Here is a 17017-nt window from a genome sequence, read left to right on the forward strand (position 1 = left end):
CATTATCTGCACCAACTTCTAAATAAAAGGAACTAAAATTCATTGGTGACTAATGACTATCAACATCAATAAACTCAAAAAGACAAAGGCTAGCAGAATAGTTACAGAAACAAGATCCAACATTCTGCTGCATACAATAAACACACTTCAGCCATAAAGACAGACACCACCTAGGAGTAAAGTGTTGGAAGAAGGTTTTCCAATCAAATGGACCCATAGAGAAAGTGGAAGTACCATCCTAATATCTAATTAAATAATCTTCCACCAAAGAAATGGTGAAAGATATTTAATCTGCATCAAAGAAAATTCCATCATGAGGACAACAATATCACACCTATGCCCCAAACACAAGGGCACCTGCATTTGTAAAAGAAACATTATTAAAGCTTAAATCATACATCAGTCTCAGCACAGTAATAGTGAGAGACTTCAACACCTCACTCTCACCAAGTGACAGATCATTGGGAAAGAAGCTAAATAGTGAAATAATGAAGCTTACCGAGGTCATGAGTAAAATACCTAATTGACGTCTACAGAACTTTTCTCCCAGGCACAAATATACCTTCTTCTCTGCACATCACAGAACCCTCTCCAAAACTGAACATTTAGTCAGACACAAAGCAAGTATAAACAGACATAAGATGATTGAAATAATCCTTTGTATCCAATTATACCACCATGTTCTAAAGCTGGACTTCAACAATGACAGAAAGCACAATGCCTACACACACAGATGGAACCCAAACAACTCTATTCAATGACAGGTATGTGAGGGAAGAAATAAAAAAAAATAATTAAAGACTTCATAGCATTCAATGAAAATGAAGGCAGAACATGCCCACACTTGTGGTATACAATGAAAGCATTTCTAAAAGGACAGTACATAGAACTCAGTGCCTTCATATAGAAATTTGAGATGTATCATACAAGCAATTTAATGACACACCTGAAAAACCCAGAAAAAAAACAAAAACAAAACAACAACAACAAAAAGACACAAGATGTTGACAGGACCAAGAGGAGTAGACAGCTGGAAATAATGAAATTCAGTGCTAAAATCATTATAATAAAAAGTAAATGATTCAAAGAACCAAAAAAAAAAAAAAAAAAAAAAAACAAACAAACCAAAAAAAAAAAAAAAAAACCACGACAAAAAAAAACCAAAAAAAAAAAAAACAAAACAAGAACCCAAGAGGCAATTCTTTTGTTAAATCAAACAGATAAACAAATGTTTAGCCAAGGTAACTAAAAGGCAGAAAGACACTATGCAAATTAACAACAACAATAAAGGGAGATATAAGGACAGAAGCCAAGGAATAGGTCTTCAAAGGCCTATACATCACAAAATTTCAAAATGTATATGAAATGGACAATTTTCTTGATAAATTACCCTTACCAAAGTTAAATCAAGAACAGGTAAATAAATGGAAAATTTGTAACTCCCCCAAGGAAACAGAAGTAGTCATCAAAAGTCTCATTTAAAAAAGTCTAGGGCCAGATGGTTTCAGCTCAGAATTCTACCAAACCTTCAAAGAAGAGCTAATACCAATACTCTTCAAACTATTACATAAAATAGAAACAGAAGGAACATTACCAAACTCATTCTATGAAGCCACAGTCACTTTGATACCTAAACTGCTCAAAGACCCAAGAAAAAGAATTAACTTCAGACGAATTATCTTATGAACATTGATGCAAAAATACTCCGTAAAATACGTTCAAACCAAATCCAAGAACACATAAAATATATTATCCACCATAAGCACATAGACTTTACCCGAGGAATGTAGAGGCGGCTCATTCTATGGAAATCCATCAATGTAATTCACCACATAAAAAGAAGGAAAATAATCACATGATCATTTCTAAAAATTCAACACCTATTCATGTTTAACGTTTTGGAGAGATCAGGGATATAAGGCACAACCCTAAACATAGTAAAGACAGTATACAACAAGCCTATAGCCAACATAAAATTAAACAGAAACTCAAATCAATTCCACTGAAATCAAGATGGGACAAAGCAAGGCTGCCTGATCTCTCCATATCTCTTCAACATAGGACTTGAAGTTATAAAGAACACTGCAAGGAATGGAATTTAACCTATAGATCTAAGAATATAAAGAATATTTAATTTTTCCACATTTGCTTGTTTGCAATAAAACATAAAAATTTCCGTTTGTTATGCAGTTGTCTAAGGGTTGGCCATTTTGAATAAAATAAATATAGATTCTCATCATTATAATGTATTTCTGACTTCATTTTTTTTGTAAAAATTTTCATTTTAAAAATAACATAATTACTTCATAATTACTTCATAATAATGCCTTTTCTTGTTTGGTGGCTCCTGGACCCACCTTATATTCATTCTCTCTCAAATTCATGCCCTTTTTTCAATAAATATTGTGTTTGTATCTTTGTGTATGTGTGTGTTTGTATTCAAAATGCAACCTGCTCGTTCCATATGATGTTACTTGTATATGTTATCACATGGTTGAACACAACCCTAAACAGGCAGCTATATTTTAATTTACAAAGACATGCTTTTTCTACTAATGTAAATACTGAAAATGGCAACTGTAAGTATTGTAAATGCAGTTCCATTTCTTGTGCATTCAAGAAACATCCACAAATGCACTTTTCCTGGAGTTATTTTCAGGCAAGAATCATTAAGTTTTTCTAATTACAGAAATACAATCAATCCTGGAAAACTGGCAAACTCACGTACAATGGCCAACCTTTAGCATGGATCATTGCAAGAGCTGAGATAGCCATTCTAAGCACAAAGGTAGGTTTTTAAATTTTGAGTGCATATGACACAATAGCATGAGAACTCCCATTCAAATATTGTGTGAAATCAGCAGTGGTTACTAATGAATTCATGGATGAGTGAAAGACCCATAGGGAACAGCACTGATTATGACACCAAGCTCACTTTTTAACTTTCCCCATGTACATTCCCAAGCAGTGTGAGGAAAGGTATTAGTTTTTTACCTGTCTGGTTGGTAATGTGCTGTTCTGGACAAAATACACAAGAAAAACAGCAGACGGGTATTTCTTCTTGTAGAACTTTCCAGAATCCTGGACCACAGCTTTGTGCACAAACAGATTGAGGAGTCTGAAGGCAACACAGAAAAACGTCATAATATTGCACATTTGTATAAAATTATTTAGGCTAAAAAACTTATATGAACTGAGCTCCCGCCACGCAGAGAGCAGCTGCGCGCGCCCAGCTCACCAGTACAGACAAGCTGCTTGCTCCAGTGCAAAAGAGATTGGGAATCCCTGTCCAGAGAGGGCCCCACAGGAAAGGAAGAAACCGTGCTGCTGGGGTCACCTAGGCATTGCCTGGGGAAAGTCTAGCAGACCACAGATAGCAAACAGGGGAGTACGCCCAGCCATCACAGATCTGGGCCCAAGCAGGGAGCACAGAAGTATTGGGGAAACCGAATCCAAGAACACATCAAAGATATTATCCACTATGACCAAGTAGGCTTCATCCCAGGTATGCAGGGGTGGTTCAATATATGGAAATCCATCAATGTGATCCACCATATTAACAAACTGAAAGAAAAAAACCACATGATAATCTCCCTAGATGCTGAAAAAGCCTTTGACAAAATCCAACATCCATTCATGTTCAAAGTATTGGAGAGATCAGGGATACAAGGCACATATCTAAACATAGTAAAGGCGATATACAGCAAGCCTATAGCCAACATCAAACTCAATGGAGAGAAACTTAAAGCAATCCCACTGAAATCAGGGACAAGACAAGGCTGCCCACTCTCTCCATATCTCTTCAACATAGTACTGGAAGTCCTTGCTAGAGCAATAAGACAGTTGAAGGAGATCAAGGGGATACAAATGGGAAAGGAATAAGTCAAATTATCACTCTTTGCAGATGATATGAAAATATACATGAGTGACCCCAAAAACTCTACCAGGGAACTCCTACAGCTGATAAACACCTTCAGCAAAGTGGCAGGATACAAAATTAACTCAAAAAAATCAGTAGCCCTCCTGTATACAAAAGACAAAAGGGCTGAGAAAGAAATTAGGGAAACAACACCCTTCACAATAGCCACAAATGACATAAGGTACCTCGGAGTAACCCTAACCAAGGAAGTCAAAGACTTGTATGAAAAAAATTTCAAATCTCTGAAGAAAGAATTAGAAGAAGAAATGAGAAGATGGAAAGATCTCCCATGCTCATGGCTTGGCAAGATTAACATAGTAAAAATGGCCATCTTACCAAAAGCAATCTACAGATTCAACGCAATGCCCATCAAATTACCAACACAATTCTTTACAGACCTGGAAAGAAAAATTCTCAACTTCATCTGGAATAACAAGAAACCCAGAATTGCTAAAACAATCCTCTACAATAAAAGATCTTCCGGAGGTATCTCCATCCCTGATCTTAAGTTGTACTATAGAGCAAAAGTTTTAAAAACTGCGTGGTACTGGCATAGAAACAGAATGGTGGATCAATGGAACCGAACAGAGGACCCAGAAATAAACCCACACACTTATGGACACCTGATCTTTGACAAAGACGCCAAAACCATACAATGGAAAAAAGATAGCATCTTCAACAAATGGTGCTGGTCTAACTGGATGTCTACATGTAGAAAAATGAAAATAGATCCATACTTATCACCCTGCACAAAACTGAAGTCCAAGTGGATCAAAGACCTCAACATAAAACCAGACACATTAAATTGGCTTGAAAAAAAAGTGGGAAATACCCTAGAACTCATTGGTACAGGGGAAAACTTCCTGAACAGAACACCAACAGCACAGGCTCTAAGAGCAACAGTCAATAAATGGGACCTCATGAAACTGAAAAGCTTCTGCAAAGCAAAGGACACCGTCATCAAAACAAAGCGACCACCTACAGATTGGGAAAGAATCTTCACCAACCCTTTATCTGACAGAGGACTCATATCCAGTACATATAAAGAACTAAAGAAGCTGAAAAGCAGCAAACCAAGTAATCCACTTAAAAAATGGGGAACAGAGCTAAACAGAGAATTCTCTGGAGAGGAATACCGAATGGCAGAGAAGCACTTAAAGAAATGCTCAACCTCACTAGCCATTAGGGAAATGCAAATCAAAACAACCCTGAGATTTCACCTTACACCCATGAGAATGGCCAAGATCAAAAACTCAAGTGACAACACATGCTGGAGAGGTTGTGGAGAAAGGGGAACCCTTCTCCACTGCTGGTGGGAATGTAAACTTGTACAACCACTCTGGAAATCAATCTGGCGCTTTCTCAGACAACTAGGAATAGCGCTTCCTCAAGACCTAGCCATACAACTACTGGGCATATATCCAAAAGAGGCTCAAGTACACAAAAAGGACATTTGCTCAACCATGTTTGTAGCAGCTTTATTTGTAATAGCCAGAAGCTGGAAACAACCCAGATGCCCCTCAACTGAAGAATGGATGCAGAAATTGTGGTACATCTACACAATGGAATATTACTCAGCAATGAAAAATAAGGAAATCATGAAATTCGCAGGTAAATGGTGGGATCTGGAAAGGATCATCCTGAGTGAGTTGTCCCAGAAGCAAAAAGACACACATGGTATATACTCACTCATATAGACATACAACATAGGACAAACCCACTAAAACCTGTGCATCTAAAGAAACTAAGCAAGAGAGAGGACCCTAACTAAAATGTCCAATCCCCATCCGGAAAGGCAAAGAGGATGGACATCATAAGAAGAAGAAAACAGGAAACAACCTAGGAACCTACCACAGAGGGCCTCTGAAAGCCTCTGAAAGCCTCTGAAAGCAGATGCTGAGCCTGATGGGCAACTGTTGGGCAGAGTGAATGGAATTTTAGGTAAGAACTGGGAAATAGTAAGAGCTGGAGAGGACAGGGTCTCCACAAGGAGAGCAACAGAACAGGAAAATTTGAACACAGGGAACTTCCCAGAGACTCATACTCCAACCAAGGACTATTCATGGAGATAACCCAGAACCCCTGCACAGATGTAGCCCAGGGCAGTTCAGAGTCCAATTGGGTTACATAGTAATGTGAAGAGGGACTGCCTCTGACATAATCTGATTGGCCTGCTCTTTGATCACCTCCCTCTGGGGGGAGCAGCCTTACCAGGCCATAGTAGAGGACAATGCAGCCACTTTTGATGTGAACTGACAGACTAAGATCAGAAAGGAGAGGAGAACCTCCCCTATTAGTGGACTTGGGGAGTGGCATGCAAGCAGAGGGAAGAAGGAGGGTGGGATTGGGAGGGGAGGAGGGAGGGGCTTATGAGGGGATGCAGAATGAATAAAGTGTAATTGATGAAAAATTTAGAAAAAAAAGGGAAAAAAATAATTTAAGAACCCTAAATGGCTTTCAAAAGTGGAGGAAAACATGGAGTTAGTCAATTGGCATGGAGCACGTCTTGCCCCTGGGGGCAATGGTCTCCTGAACCTACTCAGACCTCCGACACCACCACTGCTAGTTCTAGAACTAATGCAGGAAGTTCCAATGAGGGGGTTAAGGCTTCTCATAATATTTCCTATAAGCCCACACCTGTTTGTCTATATCCCCCATTTTTATTCATTATTAGCCAGATAGAGCCAAGTAATTGTGGTGATGATACTTGCTTTTTTGCCCAATGCTGGAATGCTAGTAAATTTAGGTATGCCCTGGTTACTCGCATGCCTCACTGCATGCCTGTGCCCGTTGATGCCCCTCACGCTATGACTCTCTTCAGACAGAAAAGGAATCTTGGAACTACAGCCACCATTGTTACTGCCATCTCATTGGCAGCTGTTGGAGCTACCACCGGGGCACTAGCCATGAGTCATACTGGGCAGACTGCTCAGACCCTGAACAATCATTTAGCCAATGTAGCTCATGCCTTAGTTGCACATAAAGGAATTAATGCTCAACTAAAAGGAAGCTTGATGGTGTTCAATCAGAGGATTGACCTCGTGCAGGAGCTCAACTTGGCTGTCAATGAAAATATGCTGGACTTTGAGTCACTAGCATATAACATGAGAATTTTTCCTGTGCTGCAAATCTGTCTAAACAATTGTCGAGCTATATTTTAGGTAATTGGACTGGAGAATTCGATACTACGAAGGAGCAGCTGAGAGTGGCCATTGTCACAGTAAATTCTACCAGAGTGGACACAGGACTAGCCACAGGATTATCATCATGGATTGCTGCAGCCATGAATCATCTGAAGGAATGGGCGGGCATGGGAGCGTTAGCAGGCCTTCTGGTGTTGGTCCCCTTGGTTTGCCTGTGGTATATATGCAAGATTAGAGTCTCACAACAGTGTGATGCAGCCTTGATCATTCAGGCCTTTACAGCCATTGAAGCAGGACATTCTCCCCAAGCATGGTTGGATACCATAAAAAGCTAAAATGTTATGCTCAGGATGCGAGGCTAAGCACTGCACTCAGGATCAGCTGCTTTGGACCCAGAGAAGAGCATGTCTGGTTGCATGCGGGTTGATGCCCCAGGTCCCGCCTCTGAGAAAAAGGTATCGGATGGGTCTGATGCTCTTTGGGTGGATGACACCCAAACGAACATCGGTACAAAGTCCCAATTTATTTCTAATATCAGAGATCAGACCTCTACTCTTGCCTGATGCATCTAAAACAAAAAGGGGGAAATGTAGAGAGCTGCAGAATGCTGTGCCTTAAAGATGGAGCTGGTTTCCACCTTCCACCTTCCCGATGGTGAGTGCTCTCTGTCACGAACAATTCCACATTTGGCTAAGGCTGAGGATCTGGCTTGCTTCCATGTATGTGGACCTATCTGCATTGCCCACATGGCATGCCTGGGTTGGCTACCCACAGGCTATTTAAGCTGTGGGTTGGCTTTCCCCAGGGTCCAAGGATTGTTCAAGGTTTCTGAATAAACTGCATTGAAAAAAAAAAAGAAACTTCATGGCACACCTAAAAGCCCTAAGAAAAAAGAGAAGCAGACACACCAAAAAGGAATAGATGTCTGGAAATAATCAAACTCAGAGCTGAAATCAATCAATTAAAAACAAATAAAACAATTCAAAGAATCAATGAAACCAAGAGCTGGTTCTTTGAGAAAATCAACAAGATAGACAAATCCTTAGCCAAGCAAACTAAAAGGCAGAGAAATACTATCCAAACTAACAAAATCAGAAATGAAAAGGGGGAGAAAACAAGATACAATGAGGAAATCCAAACAATTAGGACTTATTTCAAAAGTCTATTTGCCACAAAATTTGAAACTCCAAATGAAATGGACAATTTTCTTAATCAATTCCCCTTACCAAAGCTGAATCAAGACCAGGTAAATCAAATAAATAGCTCTATATCCCCTAAGGAAAGAGAAGCATTCATCAAAAGTCTCAGATCCACAAAAAGCCCAGGGCCAGGTGGTTTCAGTACAGAATTCTACCAGACCTTCAAAGAAGAGGTAACTCCAGTTCTCTTCAATCTATTCCACAAAATAGAAACAGAAAGAACACTACCAAACTTACTCATTGAAGACACAGTCACCTTGGTACCTACAATTCACAAAGACCAACAAAGAAAGAGTATTTCAGGTCAATTTCCCTCATGAACATTGATGCAAAAATACTCAACAAAATACTTTGCAAACCCAATACAAGAACACATCAAAGATACCATCTACTATGACCAAGTAGGCTTCATCCCAGGTATGCGGTGGTGGTTCAATATATGGAAATCCATCAATGTTATCCACCATATTATGAAACTGAAAGGAAAAAAACACATGATAATCTCCTTAGATTCTGAATATGCATTTGACAAAATCCAACATCCATTCATGTTTAAAGTATTGGAGATATCAGGGATACAAGGCACATAGCTAAATATAGGAAAAGCAATATACAGCAAGCCTATAGCCAACATCAAACTAAATGGAAAGGAACATAAATCAATCCCACTGAAATCAGGGACAAGGCAAGGCTGCCCACTCTCTCCATATCTCTTCAACATAGTTCTCTAAGTTCTTGCTAGAGCAATAAGACAATTAAAGAAGATCAAGGGAATACAAATGGGAAAGGAAGAAGTCAAAGTATCACTATTTGCAGATGATAAAGTGGCGGGATACAAAATCAACTCAAAAAATAAGTAGCTCTCCTGTATACAAAAGACAAAAGGGCTGAGAAAGAAATTACTTAAACAAAACCCTTCACAATAGTAAAAAAGGACAGAAAGTACCCTGGTGTGACCCTAACCAAGCAAGTCAAAGACTTGTATGAAAGAATTTCAACTCTCTGAAGAAAGAAATAGAAGAAGATATCAGAAGATCGAAAGATCTCCCATGCTCATGACTTGACAGGATTAACATAGTAAAAATGGTCCTTTACCAAACGCAATCTACAGATTTAATGCAATTCCCACCAAATTACTAACACAATTCTTAACAGACCTTGAAAGAAAAATTCCCAACTTCATATGGAATAACAAGAAACCCAGAATTGCTAAAACAATCTTCCATAATAAAAGATCTTCTGGAGGTATCTCCATCCCTGGTCTCAAGCTGTACTATAGAACAACAGTAATAATAACTGCATGGTACTTGCCTAGAAACCAACTAGTGGATCAACGGAATCAGATAGAAGTCCTAGAAATACACCCACACACTATGGACTCCTGATTTTTGACAAAGATCCCAAAACCATACAATGGAAAAAAGATAGCATCTTCAACAAAAGGTGCTGGTCTAAATGGATGTCTACATGTAGGAAAATGCAAATAGATCCATATTTATCACTCTGCACAAAACTAAAGTTCAGGTGGATCAAAGACCTCAGCATAAAACCAGACATACTAACCCTGTTAGAAGAAAAAGTGAGGAAGAGCCTTGAACTCATTGGAGCAGGAGACAACTTCCTGAACAGAACTTCAACAGTACAGACTCTAAGAGCAACAATCAATGAATGGGACCTCATGAAACTGAAAAAACTTCTATAAGTCAAAGGAAACTGTTATCAAAGCAAAATGACTGCCTGCAGATTGGGAAAGGATCTTCACCAACCCTATATCTGACAGAAGGTTAATATCCAGTATTTATAAAGATTTCAAGAAGTTAAACACCAACAAATCAAGTAACACAAATTAAAAAATTGGGTACAGAGCTAAACAGAGAATTCTCAATAGAGGAATATAGAATGGCAGAGAAACACTTAAAGAAATGTTCAAAAATCTTAGTCATCAGGGAAATGCAAATCAAAACCACCCTGAGATTTCACATTACAACCATCAAAATGACTAAGACAAATAACTCAAGTGACAACTCATGCTGGATAGGATTTGGAGGAAGAGGAACCCTCCTTCATTGCTGGTGGGAATGTAAACTTATACAACCACTTTACAAGTCAACCTGGCACACTTTCTCAGACAATTAGGAATAGCGCCTCCTCAAGATCCAGCTATACCACTCCTAAGCATATATCCAAAAGGCGCTCAAGTATATAACGAGGACATCTGCTCAACTAAGTTTGTAATAGCTTTATTTGTAATAGCAGAAGCCAGAAACAGCACAGTTGGCCCTCAGTTAAGGAATGGATACAGAAATTGTGGTATATCTATACGATGGAATATTACTCAGCGATGAAAAACAAGGAAAACATGAAATTTGCAGGTAAATGGTGGTAAGTGGAAAAGATCATCCTAAGTGAGGTATCCCAGAAGCAGAAAGACTCACAGGGTGTATACTCACTCATAAGTGGATATTGGATATAAAATATAGGATAAAAATACTAAAATCTGTACACTTAAGGAAGTTAATCAGGAAGGAATATGCTGGCTAAGATCCTCAAACCCCATGCAGAACGGCAAAGAGGATGGACATCAGATGAGAGAGAGAACAGGGACAGGACAGGAGCCTACCACAGAGGGCCTTTGAAAGGCACTACTCTGCAGGGTATAGAGGCAGATTCTGAGACTCATAGCCAAACTTTGGGCAAAGTGCAGGGAATCTTATGGAAGAAGTGGGAGATAGTAAGACCTGGAGAGGACAGGAGCTCCACAAGGACAGAAACAGTTCCAAAAATTCTGGACACAGGGGTCTTTTTGAAACTGATACACCAGCCAAAGACCACTCATGGAGATGGCCTGAAACCCCTACACAAAAGGTAGCCTATGAAAGTTCAGTATCCAAGTGGGCTTCATAGTAATGGGGACAGGGACTGTCTCTGACAGGAACTCATTGGCCTGATCTTTGATCACCTCCCATTGAGGGGGGATCAGCCTTGCCAGGCCACAGAAGAAGACAATGCAGCCACTCCTAATGAGACCTGATAGACTAGGATCAGAGTGAAGGGGAGGAGGACCTCCTTTATCAGTGGACTGGGAAAGGGATAGGGGTGTGAAAGATGGAGGGTGGGATTGGGAGGGGAGGAAGGAGGGAGGTACAGGGGGGATACAAAGTGAATAAACCATTATTAATAAAAATTTAAAAAGAACACAATAAAATGTTGAAAGATTTTTTTTTAAAAACTATGCTGTTATACATAATTTCAAACTTTGAAAATATTGCCTGATATCAGTCATTGCTCCTAAATAAAAATAAATAAATAAATAGATAAATAAATAAATAAATAGAAATGAGGAATGATACTTCATACTCATCAAAGGAAAATTCCACCAAGATGGCATCTGTATTCTGAGCAACAATGCCCCAAATACAAGGACACCCAGATTTGTAAAAGAAACATTAATAAAACTTAAAGAACATATCAATCACTGTACATTAATAGTGGGGGAGGTCAACATGTCACTATCATCAAGGGACAGAGCAATGGAAAAGGACTTAAACTGAGAGATAATGACACAAATGGATGTCATGAATCAAATGAACCTAACAGATATCTAGAGAATTTTTTAACCCAAACAGAAAAGAATCTATCTTCTTTCAGCAACTCATGGACCCTTCTCCAAAACTGAACATACAGTAGGTCACAAACCAGGCCTCAAAAGATACAACATGATTGAAATAATATCTTGTATCCTATCAGACCATGATGGACTAAAGCTGGACCTCAACAATAACAGAAATAATAAAAAGACTACACACATGTGAGAACTGAACTACTCCTTACTCAATGAAATCTAGGTCAGGGAAGAAATAAAGAAAGAACTTCCTACAGTTCAATGAAAATGAATGCACATCATACCCAAACTCATGGGATGCAAGGAAAGCAGTCCTAACAGGACTTTTAATAGCACTAAAAGCTTCATAAGTTATTGGAGACATCCCATACAAGCAACTTAATGGCACACCTGAAAGCCCTAGGAAAAAAGAAGCAGACACACCCAACTAGGAATAACCAAAGTCAGGGCTAAAATCAATAAATTAGAAACAAAGAATAATTCAAAGAATCAATGAAACCAAGAGCTAGTTCTTTGAGAAAATCAAAAACATAGACAAACTCTTAGCCAAGCTAAGTAAATGTCAGAGAGACACTACCCAAAATAACAAAGTCTGAAAGGAAGACAGATATAACAGACACTGAGAAAACCCAAAGAAACTTTAACTCTTATGTCAAAAGTCTATATGCCACAAAATTTGAAAATCTAAATGAAATATACAATTGTTCACCTACTAAAGTTGAATCAAGATCAGGTAAAGATATCAAATAGTAGCCCCCCCATCTCCTCCCAGCCCTATCCATCCTCCTTTTTCTCCTTCTATGCCCTTTTTCTAGTCTCCTAATAGGGGAGGAACTCCTCCACTTCTGCCTGACCCTAGCTTATTAGGTCTCATCAAGGATGGCTGCGTCATCTTCCTCTGTGGCCTCACAAGGCTGCACCCCTCAGGAGGAGGTGATCAAAGACATGAGTTCATGACAGAGAATAAATTACAGAAAACAATTTTAAATTAAATGTGAATTAAATAAATACATAAAGTTTAAAAAACACAACAGGTAAGAAGAATGTCACACACCTGCAATTCAATGACTCAGAAAGCTCAGGCAGTATTAGTGTCATGAATACATGTCATCCTAAGAAATTAAATATACTCTCTGCCAAATTTTAAATGCAAGATATGGATGAAGATCAACACAGTAACCTACACTTACATATACAAAACAAAGCAAAACAAAACAAAATTAAAAAAAAAAAAAAAACAGGATCAGCAGCCAATGATGATGATGTTGATGTCAGGCATGTTGGCCTAATTTTAAACCCAACACTCCACTGGAGCTAAACCTGTAAGTTCGAAACTGGCTTGGTCTACATACCAACTTTCAGGACCACAAGGGCTACACAGAAACTTTTTCTTCAATGTCAAAAACAGAAACATCATCTTCTCTGGAAGCTTTTTTGATTCAAGCAAATAAGTTCTGACCAAATTCCCTATAGGCTTGTTGTCATCCCATGATGAAAATGTAGTCTAACTTCAATGATCCTAAAATTTTGCAATAGCTCATACACTGTTCAAATATTCGATGTTTCTTCTGACACACAATAAAATCTCTTGGCTGCCACATCTTGTAACACCAGAAAAAAAAATCATATCATTCCAACTTAGATGCACAGAAAACCCCTTCCCATTCCAGTAAAGAGGAATGTATACATAGTGTGGGAAGACTGGACCAAGGCAAGAAGATTAGCTAGGAAAACAAATTCTGTTGCTATTTTTAAAGGCTTAGATTTCCCTATCCCTACAATGTCTCATACATCTCAGTTTGGTTACTTCCACTCACTACAGGAAGCACTCTATGGGAGGTATCTCATAACTTATGTACCTCAACATCTTGTACTGTCAAGATGCAACTCAGGCTTCACACTCACTGCTTCATGCAATGAACTTTTACAGCTGACTCTGCGAAACACAGATGGCTGTCACAGTGTTAAAATGAAAACACAAATGAATAATCTTAAATTTTGCATCTTTCTTGTTTCCAGAATGTGCATAACATGGGTGAGCCTGTCAAGTTGGATTTTAAGTTGGGATGGACAAATTGGGATGGACTGTGCCACACTTGGAACACATTTGGAGCAGGTTTTATATGAAGTTCTTTCCTGGTACTAGGAATCATTTACCTACTCTTTTGATTAACAGAAGAATTATCAGGAGGGAGTGTAAATTTAAGGACACCATCTTAGGCTTCAAATCCAGACCTAGGACCTTCTCTTTGATGATGATGATCTACTTAAAAATTCCTGTCTCTGTTTCAGCATGTGACTGCCATCTGAAACTACCTAGTGATGCTTTTCTCTACAAACCAAAGACAACATTTATTTCTGCTCCACTTGACTCTTTCTTTCACTGTGGTCCTGAATGTCTCATTAATAATAACCATTCAACAGATTCAATGTTCTTCCTAAGAAATCCAGCCCATGCTGGGGGTGCATGTGTGCTGGTAGGTTTTATGCCACCTGATACCATCAGCCTTCCATCATGGCCTCTGAGATTCATCATTTATACCGATCTGGTCTTGCTCACTGGCCCACTGGGCCTAGGCCTCACTGGGTCTGTGTCTCACTAGGCCTATGTCTTGGTTGCAAGCCAACCAGGCATGGGCTTTTACTTGAACCTCTGAGGTGAAAGTCCTTAGAGCAAGTCACAGCAGCTTATTCGAGAATGGTAACACTTTGGTATTGCCATAGGCTGTGGAATACCAAACTTTCCACTACCACTGGTGATTTCATTCAAAAAGAGCTATCTACCTGTAACAGTCAATAGAAAATTCTTTCCACACCCCCATCTAGTGAACATGGGTATTGCCCTAAACTGTTCTAGCTACCCCTGAGAGAAATGGAACCACTGTTCTCTATCTGGAAGCTGAGCTCCAGGCCTCTGCTGAATGGAGAATGACAGAATGAAACATATTCAGGAAATATGGAAATATGATCAATAAAGAAAGCAAAAACAAGCTGGCCATGGTGGTGCACACCTGTGATCCCAGCACTTGGGTAGGTGAGGCAGAGTGACTTTGAGGTTAGCCTGGTCTACAAAGCAAGGCAAGGACAGCATGCTACACAGAGAATCCAAGGCTCAAAAAAACAAAAAAAAATATTTTTTAAATGCAGAAATTTAGGGAATCCTGGAAATGAAAAAATTAAAGACTACAGCAAGGAAATACAAAGTCAAGGTTCACAGAGAAAACAGAGACCAAGGAGATAAATTTATTCACTGAATATAAAATAGAAGAAATGGAAGACAGGTGTGTTTACACACTCCTTTAATACCAGAACTCAGGGAGGCAGAAACAGCTAGACTATTGTGAGTTTGAGGCTAGCCTGGTCTACAAAGTGATTCCAGGACAGCAAAGCCTATAAAAAGCAATCCTGTCTGAAAATAAACAATAAAAAATAAACAGAAAAAAGCTGAACTAGATACATGTGTCAAAGAAAATGTTAAATCCAAAAGTTCCCTATCACAAAACATCCAGGAACTCTGAGACATTATGAAGACAAAACATGTTGATAATCAGATTAGCAGAAGGATGAGATCAAGGGTCCAGAAGATATTTTTAACAAAATCATACAAGAAAAATTTCTTCACCTAAAGAAGAAGATGTCTATCAAGGCACAAAAAGCATACAAAAATACCAGCAAAGAAAGTCCTCTTACCAGAGAATAATAAAAACGCTAAATATACAGAACAAAGAAAGAATATTAAAAGTTATAATTAAAAAAATCAAACAGACCACACAAACCAATCAGACAAACCGAAACAAACAATAACCAACCAAGAAATAAATAAAGGCAGATCTATTGGAATTAATCCTGTATTCTCAGTAAAGATGCTAGAGGTTGAAGGATATAGACAGTGTTCTTGTGACTCTAAATAAACTAGAGAAGCCAAGAAAAATTACTAACTATGCCCAGAACCTTTTAATCAGCAAGTGGCAAAATAAGATGTTGCATGTTAAGATCAAATTTAAACAATATGTATGTATAAATACAGCCCCACACAAGGTGCAAAAAACCACCAACACCTTTACCACCAAAATACCAAGATTAACAATCACTGTTCATTGATATCTCTTAATACCATTGACCCAAATTCACCAATGAAAAGACACAGGCTCACAAAATGGGTGATAAAACAGAATCCACCCTTCTTCTAAACACATCAAACACAGCTTCACTTCAAGGTAGACATAATCTCAAGGTAAAGGTTTGGAAAAAGATATTCTAAATAAATGGACTAGAGTATCAAGCTCATATAGCAATTTTAATATCTAACAAAACAGACTTCAAAAGCAACTAACCAAATGATGGCAAAGGACATGACATATTAACAAAAATCCAGCAATATAACATTTCAATACTTAACATCTATGTCCTGAACCTAAGAGCTCCCAAGTTATAAAAGAAACCCTTCTGCAGCTTGCATCACATCCTAGCCCTCATTAGCCGATAGGGGAAGACTTCAATATATCACTCTCACCAATGGACAGGTCCTCCTGACCAAATGGAACAGAGAAATGCTCCAGATAACTAACATCAAAAAACTAAATATACCCAAATGATGTTTACAGAACATCCACCCAAGCACAAAAGATTATTCCCTCTTCTTAGCAACTCATATACTATGCTCCAAAATTGATGAAATACTTGAACAGTGGAAGTCTCAAGAGATATAAGAAAATTGCAATAAGTTCATGAAATGAATACATAACATATCAAAACTCGTAGTACACAACAGAAGTGTTGACCAGAAGACAATTCATAGCACTAAGTACATTCAGAAAAAAAAAAATCAGAGAGATCTCTACCCAGCAACTTAACAGCACACCTAAATACTGTAGAACAAAAAGAAGTAAACACAACTAAAAGGAGTAGATAGTGAGAAACTGTTGAACTGTGTCTTCACTGGTAAAACTGAATGTTTCTACAGGAAAAGAATAGTGGATCCTATCAAAATTGATAATGATTATATTTGAATAGTAGAGATCACCTGAATAAGCAGAGGTAACTTTTCATCAGACAGCTTGGTCATTGAGTCCAACCAAACTTATGAAGACTAGTGTTTTCTTCTTAAATAAAAAATATACTTTTGTTGTTTCAT

Source organism: Meriones unguiculatus (assembly GCF_030254825.1).
Source record: "Meriones unguiculatus strain TT.TT164.6M chromosome 13 unlocalized genomic scaffold, Bangor_MerUng_6.1 Chr13_unordered_Scaffold_37, whole genome shotgun sequence".
Classification (NCBI taxonomy): domain Eukaryota; kingdom Metazoa; phylum Chordata; class Mammalia; order Rodentia; family Muridae; genus Meriones; species Meriones unguiculatus.